Consider the following 13,366-nt stretch of genomic DNA (forward strand, 5'->3'; position numbering starts at 1 on the left):
CTGTCCAGATCTGCTTTCTAAAGAAGGCTTATGTTCATTTTTCTGATACTTCAAGACAATTTTGTGTTTTAGAAATTTTATGTTTTTAGAGTTTGCTCAATGAAACAAATAGAAAAGTTCACAAATTTCTCAGAGGCAAAGTTTAAAGAGTCTAAAGTTATCAATTCTAAATATATAGTGTATTCAATTCTGCATACACAGTTATCAATTCTGAATATATAATGCCATGATCATGGTAGGAAATATGGCATCCTCAGAAGAAATTACTGAAAAAGACTTTCATGAAGTAGCTGTTTCCAGAGGTTGGGCAGAGGTAAGGGAACCGTCAAGGGTTGAGACTGATGTAGTTTTGAAACACAGGTGAGGTTTGGTGGGGTGGGGTCCAGAGTCAATGACCAAGAAAGAATTCTTGAGATGTCTTTGGTGTAAAATGGTGGTTTTATTAAAGCACAGGGATGGGACCATGGGCAGAAAGAGCTGATGCCCTGTGGTTGGTAAGGGGTGACTGATTATATACTTGGGAGTTGGAGATAAGGAAAAAAGAGCTTTTCAAAAGAACTTTTTTAGGCTTGCCATTGTCCAGGTTGTTTTTCCCTATGGCAAGGAATTAACATTAAGACGGTTGGGAACTTCCTGGAGGAATGTCCTCTAGATCCCACCTGGAAGGGGGGCTGGTTGCAGAGTGTCAGCTTGTCCTCAGCTAATCTTCTGTTCCTGCACCAAGACAACAGTCAGGCACTAGCAAGAATGGGACTAATTTTACATGGGGATGGGAAATTTCAGGGGAGGAAACTATGTTCCCTGAGCCCAAATCAGAGGAATGGCTGCCAGAGAGAAGCTGTTGTCTGAAGATGTAGCTGCTGTCAAAACCATAGCTCAAAGAGTAAGATTGAGAAGATGTTATGGGAGTGTACTTTGATGTCTCTCTTGACTTATTTCTTGCTTATCTTTTCTATTGTTGGAATCCAACAAGAAGCTAGATTGCAGTTAATATTTATAGAGTTGAGCTGTCTTGAGCATAGATGGGGGTGGAGAAGAGTCCGGAAAGGATGGTGTGGGGATGTGGATATCAGGAAAAGTGTTAATAAAAATAACAGCACATGTGGAAAAGTTAAAAGGTAATTTATATCAGTGCTTTGTAAATCTTAATGTACAAACACATCATTTGAGGATTTTGTTAATGTGCAGATTCTGATTCAGTAAATCTGGAGTAGGCCTGAGATTACTATCCATGTTGACTAATCCCCTAGCTGGTCCTGAGGTTGCTACTCTTCAGACTACATTTTGAGAGGTAAAGACTTGTAATATTATCAACATCGCTTCCTCTTAGGCATTTTCAATGTAGATTTCAGTGGTTTTCCAAGCAATTACCAAAAATCAGGAATAGTATGATGTCCATTTCATAAAGCATCACATTTGATTTGTGTAACAATCCCATAAGATGCGGGGATCCTGTCAACAGATGCAGGAGCTCTTTTGTAGGGGTGATAGGGCCATTCAGATAATACACAGTGCAGTCCATGTCCAGATTCTCAGGAGACTTGTTGGATGAGAGAGCTCTTCACCATGCCTTGGGAGCAAGACTGAAAGGATCATATTCCCAGATCAAAGGAGAATGTCTAGAATAAGGCTTGTAAGAGCCACACAAATATTCCTGACTTTGCTTCATAATTAATAATCCACATTTAACGGCAATCTGCAGAGATTTCACCAGGTGAGATGGGAAGACCCAAGCTCCATAAGCAATCTCCATTTACTATTCTGAGAGAAGTTTCCAGATAGAAATTAAATTCTATTAAATTTAATTAAATTAAATTTACAGTTTTGCACCAATGGAATTGCTATGTTCTCTGTCAACAGATGAAAGAATATAAAAATTCCGTATGTAGTTATGATGTAGTTTGGAGTGTTGGGGTCCAGAGCTAATGGTCAAGAAAGAATTCTTGAGATGTCTTTGGTGCAAAAAGGTGGTTTTATTAAAGCACAGGAACAGGACCCATGGGCAGAAAAAGCTGCCTTGGGATTGTGGAGGATGACTGATTATATACTTGGGACTGGTGGGGGAGAGGTTTCCCAAAGGACTTTCAAATGCAAAAGAAGACCTACAAGATACTGGAGGCCTTAATATTAAGACAATTGGGAGTTTCTGGAGGAAGGTTTATACTCTGCTTGTCTCAAGTATTTGTCAGTGGGCTGCTGATTATAAGGAAATTTAATTTTATTTCCTTTCTCTTCTGCCTTTGTTTCCCATATCACTTTGGAGGCCAGAGTGATGTTAGGGCTCCAGGAAATTGAGTCTATGGGTTTCTGGAGGTTAGGCTATTGATAAGTTGCTTTTTTCTTATAAATCACTAAGACATTTGTAAACTGGTGGAGACTTATGTCCTGCGGGACTGTGATCTCTATTAGTTAACCATTTGTTTTTTTCCCTTCCCTTAGTTTTAGGGCAGCTAAGGAGTGCCTGGGGAAAGGCACCTAGGGGGAGAGGGGCTTGCGGGGTGTCAGCTTATGCTTTGCCCTCAACTTGCCTTCCTCTTACCTCATCAGTTAACATTGTGCCACTGTGAATTTATTGGCTTTGATGAATGTGTCATGGTTATATAGGATGTTAATATTAAGGGAACTGGTGAATGGAATGTGGGAATACTGGATTATCTTTGTATCTTTCTGTAAACTTAAAATTATTTTGAGATAAAAACATTTAAAGATTATATAAATACTCTATATGAACCCAGAGAAAAGGGAAAGTGAAGTAGTCTTGTGACAAAAAAAGGTAATTTATTCTCCTGTCTCTTTATAAAAGAGATGCAGCTTGAAAGAGGGCTGTGGAAGGTTTGAGAAGCAAAAATTCTGTGCCAAAAATCAGGCAGTGAAATATGCAACTCCCAGAGTCAACCCACTTGGATTCAAATCTCAGCTATCCACTGACATATAGACATAGGGAATTAATCACTCTTCGTCTTAGTTTCCTCATCCACAAAATGGGGATAATATTAGTGCATCCTCTTAAGCACTGTTGTAATATTCTGATTTATAATAAATGTATATTTGATATTTGTCCCCATTTCCTGACACAGCTCTGAAAACCATTAGAATCTCTGAGGTGATAGATTTCTTTTTGCAGGCCAATAGATGACTGACTGACTGACTGATGGCCCAGGACTCGTGGAAAGCCTGATGATTAAACCTGGCTGCCAGGAAAGTCAGTTATATGATTAGAGGGTTGCAAGTTTCATTCCATCCCCTGACCCTCACCCTCCTCACTCTGACAAAAGGGAGGTAGGAGGAGTGGATGTGGATGTTGAGCTAATCACTAATGGCCAATGACTTAATCTATCATATGCTTATGTAATGAAGCCTCCACATAAATCTCAAAAGTATGGGGTTCCGATCTTCCAGGTTGCTGAACACATAAAGGTGAAGGGAGGATAGCATGGCTGGAGAACGCATGGAAGCTCCACACCCCTTCCCTCATGCTTTGCCCTATGCATCTCCATCTGACTGTTCCTGAGTTCTATACTTTGTAATAAACTGGCAATCTAGTAAGTGAACTATTTTCTTGAGTTTTGTGAACTTTTCTAGCAATGGATCAAATTTGAGGACATTTTAGGAATAACAACATAGCTGGTCAACCACTAGCACAAATGACAGTCTGGACCTGTGGTCGGTGTCTGAAGCAGAGCAGTCTTGTGGGATGGAGAATTTTCCATGCGATCTGACGGTACCTCCAGGTAGATTCAGAACTGAGTTAAAATGGAGGACACCCAGCCAGTGTCAGACAATTGCTTGATATAGGAAAAAGACCCACACATTTGTTGACCAGACGTGAAGTGTGAATGTTGCATGTAGAGAAGGAAAACAGAGGTATTTTCACTTAACAGCTATTATAAGGGCTAAATAAAATAACATATTTAAAGCATATCATAGTGCCAATAGCAATGAGTGCAATAAATCTAGTATTTTTAGTCATTTTTATTCAACTATCTTTTTTACTAGGTCTCTACATCTTAAGTGGAGGATCCAATATATGTCCCCTAATCTGGCTAAAAAAAACTATTAAAATATAGCATTTTCATCAGAATTTGACAAATGAGGCACTGGGAGTGAGGGAGTTCTCATTTGTTGCTCAAGATCATCCCCTCAATCAGAACATAGAGGGACAGGACCTCAAACTGGTTGCTGAGACTTTTAGTACTCTCAACTTTAGTACTTTAAGGGTTAGTACTTTAAGATTTAATTTGCTATGTCATGCTGTCTCTTTTATAGTGAATTCTTGTCCTTCTTTTTTTAAGTGCAGAAAAAAATCTCATTCCACATAAAAATGTCACCAAATATCTACTTGGCCTACCCATCACTTCCTCGACTATTTCCCAAGACTTGCCAATTCTCTGGTTGTTTGCTCAAGACGACAGAAACAGCTTCGCTACTCTCTGCAGAGCCTTAGGCAGAGAAAACAGATTACTTCTGAGCTGAAGTGTTTTCTGAGTATCAGAAGAGGGGGATATACCTCCTCTCCACTATTCTATTAATGACATACAGGAGCATAGCACCTAGACAAATTAGCTACACTACGAGACCTGCACCCCACTTCGCTTAATTACTAGACTATTGCATTCAGGGGAGATGCATAGAGGGCCTTGCTGCTTAGCAATCTTGTCATCTAATGCCAATCATGTATTCAAGGCTAACAGGAGAATTCCCCACAGCTGTTCAGATGGCTTGTGCACCCAGTGGCAGCATTCATTGCCACTAAGTGAAGAGCTGAGCTCAAAGGTGTGTTGACAAAATACTGCGCACAACTCTTCAGTGTGAATGAGTGAAGATTCCCAACCATTCCTTCCACGTGTTTGCCAGTTGGTCTGTTTATTATTCTTCTGGGTCTCTTATTCCTGTGACTTGTAAGTCTTTGTTCATCCTTGTGGAGATCAGTGTATTGATACTTCTTCACTTTACGATATATGCTATCATATTTGTTGGTTATGACAATGGGCAGTTGTGGCAGTGTCTGTCAGCTTCCCGGAAAAGGAAAGTTTATTGAGCGAAGGGTCCATTTTTACAGCATTACAAACAAAGTGGCTACTTTTTTCCTAGACGTTTTAGGTAGTGGAGTCCCTTAGAACTAGACTTATATCTTCTGGTAAGATCAAAGCAATGAAATGAAAAACAGGGAATAAGAATGCAGTTCACTTTCCAGTGTTCATTAATGCTGTAGTGCTGGAAAAGAGGAAAAGAAGACATCTCAGGTACTCAATTTCCTGTGTCTGAATTCATCACTCTAACTGATGCGGTCAGAGTCACTTAAAACTCATGACTTCAGCCCCATGGCTGAAATTTATAAAGCCCCGATTTTGACCCCATTTAATCATTAGACTAGTATAGTGATCTTACACAGTTTCACAAACTGGATATTTGCTCTGTTGCCTGTAACCAAGAACCTCTTTGTACAAAGTTCCAATAATTGCCTCCAGTTTACAACTCCCATTTTGTGCCTACTTTGATTTAACTATTGAGTGCATTAAGTGCATTCCAGAAACAGCAGGGATACTAACATAAAAGGTATAAGAAATTCATTACAGATGTGAGTATATGTATGGGGAAGTATGTAAATGTACACATATATTCATGTAATTTTATATGTATACATCTCTACATTATTCAGCATATTTATTGGCTCCATACGCTATATAGTAAGTATAAAAAAGATGAGGATATTCAAAATAGAGAGAGACCAGGCCCACACAGAACTTAAACAGCTAGAGAATGGCAAGAAAATGTGCCTGGGTGGTGCAGTCAGTTAAGCATCAGACTCTGGATTTTGGCTAAGGTCATGATCTCAGGGTTGTGGGATCAAGCTCCACATCAGGCTCTGAGCTCAGTGTGGAGACTGCTTGTCCTTCTCCTTCTACTTCTCCCCCAAATTGTGCTCTTGCTCTCTCTCTCAAATAAACAGATAAAATTTTTTAAAAAAAGAATGGCAAGAAAAGTAAACAGGCAATCATTATATACTATAGTGAATACTGATGGGTAAAAGTGAGGCTGCTATGAAAATACATGACTTAGACTTCAGACTTGAATGGGCAGGAAACACTTCTCAAATGAAGGCTTTCCGACTACTTGGCCACTTAACCTGAGACCAAAAGATGAGGAGAGGAATAACTAGAAGAAAGACATGATGGGTAAGATTTCAGGAAGGGCTGTGGGGAGAGGGAGAAATAGAGAGAGGAATCCTACAGAACGTTTCTAAGCAGCATTGGGAAATCTTTTAACAGACCTAAATTTACTCTGATTTTCTGCTGAAAATTGTATACCCTGAATACATAAATTGGGAAGAGCTTTGGTCTCATTCTATGCTTTGCTGAGATGTTTTCCTATACTCTCTCTGATTTATTTTCTTCCAAGTAATTTGTCCTATAGGAAGCTTTCCCTGATACTACAGGCTAGACCTTCTTCTTGGTCCTCTGGTTGAATCTGTGTTGCACTGAAGTATTAATGTTTTGTCTGTCTTCCTATGAATCTTTGAACTTTTTGAGGGCCAGGCTATACTAACTCTAGAGCATAATTCTTGAAAATCAACATCAATCTGAATGGCAGCTCTGTAGGCCATGAGGACTCCTAATTCCTGAAGATCCCTCAGGTCCTCATCTAAGATTTTCCCAGCAGGGTTATGGGAGCCTGAAACATACTTCTTCCTATCAGGAGATTCCACCAAAGCAGTCTGCCAGGGGAGCTCCGCACTCGGATGCAAGTTCTTTCTGGGCTGAAGCCAATGATTAGTCAATCTTTCTTACCAGATATGAAGAGCTGTCTGACTCCAAAGCTTGATCTTCCTCTACTCTGATAGACCACACCTCCTTGAAAATCAATTAGCTTAGCCACCTGCTAGGTAATGAACAACTTTATCATTACATCCTGATGTGCTGAGCTTGGATTCTTGGCAGGCGACAGAACAGGAAATCTCCAGAAATCCTGACCTGAGGAAGCTCTGTGCACATGCATGTATGTATATTCACTTGTGAGTATAAGGGCTCCTGTGAGAGCTTTGAAGTGTTTCACTCTTTTTGCTTCTCCTGCATATTTTCTAATTTTTATTTATTTATTTATTTAGAATAAATAAATTTTAGAGAATAAATTATGATTTTTTTTTTCCTTAGTGAGGTTCTCAAGTGAATAAGGGTTCAAGACAAACATACTTTTTTTTTAGGGCAAACATATTTGATCTGTATTTGCTGAATAGTTAGCTAATATTATGCCCCCTCCTTACTAAATATTTTTTTTTAATGTTTTTAGAAAAAAAAGAGAATAGGAGGGAATCAGCCAAACTGTCATTTATAAGGTTCTCTTCAAGAAAATTGGAAGAAACATTTAGGAACAAATTTCAGTAATTTGAGTAAAACTGATATTGGCATTCATAAATTAATAGGTAAAGATTATCAAACTGTATTATTTACTGCCCCAAAAGACAAGTGACATTACATAAACTCATGTTGATTATTTCTATTTTACATGCTGCTTGTAGGTTACCAGGGAAAAGCAAAGGTCAATATTTAAGGCTTGAAGTTAAGAATTATCATCTGTAAGGTTCCAGTGGCTATCCAAGATGCCAGTAATTCAGTCTTAAACAACTCCTCATACATCTTTCTCATAATAGCCTAGGCTGTTAGAAGGCATTATAACTCATTAATTAAGTGTTAGCACATTAATGGTAAACAAATGGATCAAACTGTTAGAACAGTGAATATGTGTTTTGTAAGATTTTAGCCAGTAAATCTGTAAGTTTGTACTGAGGCTTAGATATAGTTATTAAATAAATAACCTTCTCACATATGTATAGGTCAGATATATGTATCTGTATGAGAGTATGTGCTATAATTTTTGCATATAGAGAAGGAAATTAAATTAGATTCTCTACATTTCTCTTAAGAAAACACAGAAGAGCTTAAACCATTTGAGCATGGCTTCTAATAAAATGGTTAAACTTTAAAATGATACTCAAAGGGAGATAAATCATGTATGTGAAAATTCATAGTTTTTTGGGGGGGTTGTATATGTTTTTAACTGGAGTTTGATTTGCCAACATATAGCATAACACCCAGTGCTCATCCCGTCAAGTCCCCCCTCAGTGCCTGTCACCAAGTCACCCCAACCCCTTGCCCACCTCCCTTTCCACTACCCCTTGTTGGTTTCCCAGAGTTAGGAGTTTCTTATGTTCTGTCATCCTCACTGATATTTCCCACTCATTTTCTCTCCTTTACCCTTTATTCCCTTTCACTATTTTTTATATTCCCCAAATGAATGAGACTATATAATGTTTGTCCTTCTCCAATTGACTTACTTCACTCAGCATAATACACTCCACTTCTATCCACGTTGAAGCAGATGGTGGGTATTCATTGTTTCTAATGGCTGAGTAATATTCCATTGTATACGTAGACCACATCTTCTTTATCCATTCATCTTTCGATGGACATTGAGGCTCCTTCCACAGTTTGGCTATGGTGAACATTGCTCCTATAAACACTGGGGTGCAGGTGTCCTGCCATTTCTGCTAAATCCCCAGCAGTGCAATTGCTGGGTCATAGGGCAGTTCTATTTTTTAACACTTTGAGGAACCTCCATAAAGTTTTCGGAGTGGCTGCACCAGTTCACATTCCCACCAACAGTGCAAGAAGGTTCCCTTTCTCCACATCCTCTCCAACATTTGTTCTTTCCTGGCTTCTTTATTTTCCCCATTCTCACTGGTGTGAGGTGGGTATCTCATTGTGGTTTTGATTTGTATTTCCCTGATGGCCAGTGATGCAGAGCATTTTCTCATGTGCTTGTTGGCCATGTTTATGTCTTCCTCTGTGAGATTTCTGTTCATGTCTTTTGCCCATTTCATGATTGGATTGTTTGTTTCTTGGGTGTTGAGTTTAATAAGTTCTTTACAGATCTTCAATACTAGCCCTTTATTTGATATGTCATTTGCAAATATCTTCTCCCATTCTGTAGGTTGTCTTTTAGTTTTGTTGACTGTTTCTTTAGCTGTGCAGAAGCTTTTTATCTTGATTAAGTCCCAATTCATTTTTTCTTTTGTTTCCCTTGCCTTCATAGATGTATCTTGCAAGAAGTTGCTATGGCCAAGTTCAAAAAGGGTGTAGCCTGTGTTCTCCTCTAGGATTTTTATGGATTCTTGTCTCACATTTAGATCTTTCATCCATTTTGAGTTTATCTTTGTGTATGGTGTAAAGGAATGGTCTAGTTTCATTCTTCTGCACATGGCTGTCCAATTTTCCCAGCACCATTTATTGAAGAGACTGTATTTTTTCCAGTGGATAGTCTTTCCTGCTTTGTCAAATATTAGTTGACCATAGAGTTGAGGGCCCGTTTCTGGGTTCTATATTCTGTTCCATTGATCTATGTGTCTGTTTTTGTGCCAGTAGCATACTGTCTTGATGATCACAGCTTTGTAGCACCACTTGAAATCTGGCATTGTGATGCCCCTGGCTCTGGTTTTCTTTTTCAATATTCCCCTGGCTATTCGGGGTCTTTTCTGATTCCACACAAATCTTAAAATAATTTGTTCTAACTCTCTGAAGAAAGTCCATGGTATTTTGATAGGGATTGCATTAAACGTGTACATTGCCCTGGGTAACATTGACATTTTCACAATATTAATTCTGCCAATCCATGAGCATAGAATATTTTTCCATCTCTTTGTGTCTTCCTCAATTTCTTTCAGAAGTGTTCTGTAGTTTTTAGGGTATAGATCCTTTACCTCTTTGGTTAGGTTTATTCCTAGGTATCTTATGCTTTTGGGTGCAATTGTAAATGGGATTGACTCCTTAATTTCTCTTTCTTCAGTCTCATTGTTAGTGTATAGAAATGCCACTGATTTCTGGGCATTGATTGTATCCTGCCACACTGCTGAATTGCTGTATGAGTTCTAGCAATCTTGGGGTGGAGTCTTTTGGGTTTTCTATGTACTACTAGGATCATGTCATCTGCGAAGAGGGAGAGTTTGACTTCTTCTTTGCCAATTTGAATGCCTTTTATTTCTTTTTGTTGCCTGACTGCTGAGGCTAGGACTTCTAGTACTATGTTGAATAGCAGTGGTGAGAGTGGACATCCCTGTCATGTTCCTGATCTTGGGGGAAAGGCTCCCAGTGTTTCCCCATTGAGAATGATATTTGCTGTGGGTGAAAATTCATTTTTACATGATGTTACTTCAAGTGTACTTGGATATAATCATATCTGTAGGGCCTAATGAACAACTAAGTATGACTTTTGTCTTTTAACCAAAATATCCTAGGGTATCATGCTTTTATAGTATTTCTTCAACCATCAATTCCTTTGTGGCTTTTGGTTTACCTTACTATATCCATTCTGCTACCTAATTTTCTCATTTGCTTAAATGAAGACCTGGGTATCTTCCCACAGTTCTGCAGAGCAAAGTTTGTGGATTTTATAAATATTTGCTCTTCAGAAAACTTTTCAATCCATCTCCTTGTAAATTTATAGCCATGCTATTAAATATTTGCTTGGTTGAATTCAAACTTAGATATAAACCATTAATATGACTATAAATATATTTTAATATGTATTTTTAAGTCTCTCAGGAAAATCTGGATTCCTCAATAGTGAGAGAAGATGAGTCCTGCGTAGGGTTTTCAAGCCTTGACACTATTGACATTTGGAGGTTTTTCCTTCATTGTAGGTTCTGTCCTGAGTATTGTAAGATGTTTGGCAGCATCCTTAGCTCCTAACTACTAGATTCCAGTAGCAATCCTTGACCAGTTGTGCCAAATAAAAATGTCTCTAGACTGCCAAATATACCTTGGGGGGGGGGGGCAACAAATCACCCCCAAATAAGAATGACTGGAAACCCTGTAATAAACATTTTATTACTAGTTATTTGCCTGAGACTTGTACTTTTAAAAGTGAGCAACTTTCACCATGAACCAAACATCGATACATAGTCTTGTAAACTGTTATTAATTATCCAGAACTCTAGTTTATGTTTAAAGTTGCTGTTTTCATTACATTTCTGTCCAGCTCTTGACATTTGGTTTGTTTTCTATCTTCAATCCTTCTAATTGAAAGTTTGTCAAGCTACTCTAACAATATAGATTTATTGCATTGATGCATTTATTGCATTGATGGTGTGAATTGATGGCTTCCCTAAATCCAGTCTTTGCAACATGACACTACATCTCCCCCAACAAGAAGTAGAGTCTATTTTCTTCTCTTTTGAATCTGGATTGGATTTGTGACTTGTCTGGCCGCCAGACTGTGGCAGAATTGATATTGTGCCAATTCTGAATTTAGGTCTCAAGATGCCTTGCCTGCTCTGCTTTCTCTTGAACATATCTGTACTCACATGCTGGAGGGATGGGAGAGATCACAAAACAAATCATCTAAGTAGAGGCCACCAGAGATGATTTCACCTTGAGCCAACCAGCCAGCTGACTGCAAAATCATGAGCGAGTTTAGCTGAGATCTTTCAAATCCAAATCAGAGGAATACACCCACCTGACCCCAGACTTAGGAGCTAAATAAATGCTAATCATTTAAAGCCACAAAGTTTTGGGGCTGGCTATTTTACAGAATTATTGATCAATTGATATATCTACTTGATTTCTCAGATTATCTCTAAAACTTTGGACCAGACTTATTCCTTTTATTCATTCTGCTTCAGCCACTCCAATAGGATTAACTACTGATCCAGCTTTTGTCCTCAACTGTAGCCCAGCCCCACTGTAAGGATCCCATAAGTCCTTTCTCAGGCCGTGAAAGGGGCAGAGTGGTTCAGTAATAGACTTTACTTTTCACATTCTTCAAAATGGCCTATCTTAATTTAGAATAACTATAGTTTTGATTAATGCCACAATCTGAAAGGGTTTTTTTTATAAAACCTAGTAATGATTCTTATATAGACTTGTCAGATTTCAAATAAATAGTTAAATTCGTAGATGTGACTTGGCCAGACTTTCCACAAGGATTTAAAACTTGGACTCTCTTCAGTCTAATGTATGGAAACCATCTGGATATTATTCATTCCAACTCATTTTGGCATTGTTCTGGTCTTATACTGTAAATCTAGTGTTCAAATATGTTGGACTTGTGCTTGCTTCAGCAGCACATATACAAATATGTTGGGCTTACTGGCATTTTCAATAATTTATTCTATCTGATTAAATTTTCTGAGTACCTTGGTATTATCCATCCTCTTAAAAATAGGGTAGTTTAAAAAAAAAAAAATAGGGAAGTTTATGTAATTTGGCTGATGAATAGCCCACAAAGGTGGAAAACACAAATGATAACAATTAGATAAGGTGCCAATCATATAATCTGAGAATCCACCAATTATATAACTATGAATTTCAATAATGAGTATAATGATATTTCTATTATATAACCATTTACCAAAGACAGGAGAATGTTTTCTTTTTCAGTTTGTGACATGCAATGTATAAGCTAGGACTGTATGCCAAAGGTCTCTGGGTCCCATGTACCCATGGGGCTTCTTTAGGTTCAAAATTCTATCATCTTTGTCTCCAACAGTCTATTCTGTGTAATGACTGAAGAATTCATGCAGCCCTAAAAATGCAACTCTAAGATTATTTTAGAAAATAAGCACATTGTTGGTGTGTCTGGGTGGCATAGTTGGTTAAGCGTCTGACTCTTGGTTTTGGCTCTGGTCTGATCTCAGGGTCCTGAGATGGAGCCCAGTGTCTGCTTCAGATTCTCTGTCTCCCTTTGCCTTTCCTGCTCATGCTCTTTCTCTCCCTCAAATAAATAAATAAATACATAAATGTTTTTTAAAAAAAGAAAGAAAGAAAGAAAGAAAGAAAGAAAGAAAGAAAGAAAGAAAAAGAAAGAAAGAAAGAAGCACACTGCAATATATCTGATCAGAGTGTTAATCACAAACCAGCAAACTGTGGCCAACAGTTTGAGCATTCTACTGCTAATAAATGCCAGGTGACATGATAAAGTTATTCTATTTAGTGGGAACATTAAGCCAATAAATACAAATTTGGAAATATAAGCACTTTAAAATAAAGTCAATTTCTGGAAAATGGTGGTCTTATAGTACTTTCATGTTTATTGAGAAACCCTATTTATTTCTTGTTCTGTAAAACTTTGAAAGGGAGTAGTGTAGCATATTTAATACCTCATCAGGAAAATTCAACACCCCCAATAGACATTTACAATTTACTTAGGCATAGTCTCTTTGTGGACTTTTGTCTGTTACTTCTATTTTGTAGTTTTTTCTGCCCCCTCCCCCCCCCTTAGAACAACATCCCTTCTTAGGTAACATACTACCTCAACTCCATTTCTTTGGGGAGGGAACAGATACCTATAATTGAAATCTAGTACAACAGAAATA

General features: G+C 38.1%; 1 long non-coding RNA gene across 1 annotated transcript; it reads right to left on the bottom strand.

The window, feature by feature from the left end:
• Positions 1–1,106: 1,106 nt before the first annotated feature.
• On the bottom strand, positions 1,107–9,620 carry LOC144286339 (uncharacterized). Its single transcript, XR_013354390.1, has 2 exons — positions 8,333–9,620; positions 1,107–5,214 (listed from the first exon to the last, which is right to left on the bottom strand). It is a non-coding gene; the product is annotated as an uncharacterized LOC144286339 (long non-coding RNA).
• Positions 9,621–13,366: the final 3,746 nt, after the last annotated feature.

This window comes from Canis aureus, chromosome 16 (genome assembly GCF_053574225.1).
Source record: "Canis aureus isolate CA01 chromosome 16, VMU_Caureus_v.1.0, whole genome shotgun sequence".
NCBI classification, from domain to species: domain Eukaryota; kingdom Metazoa; phylum Chordata; class Mammalia; order Carnivora; family Canidae; genus Canis; species Canis aureus.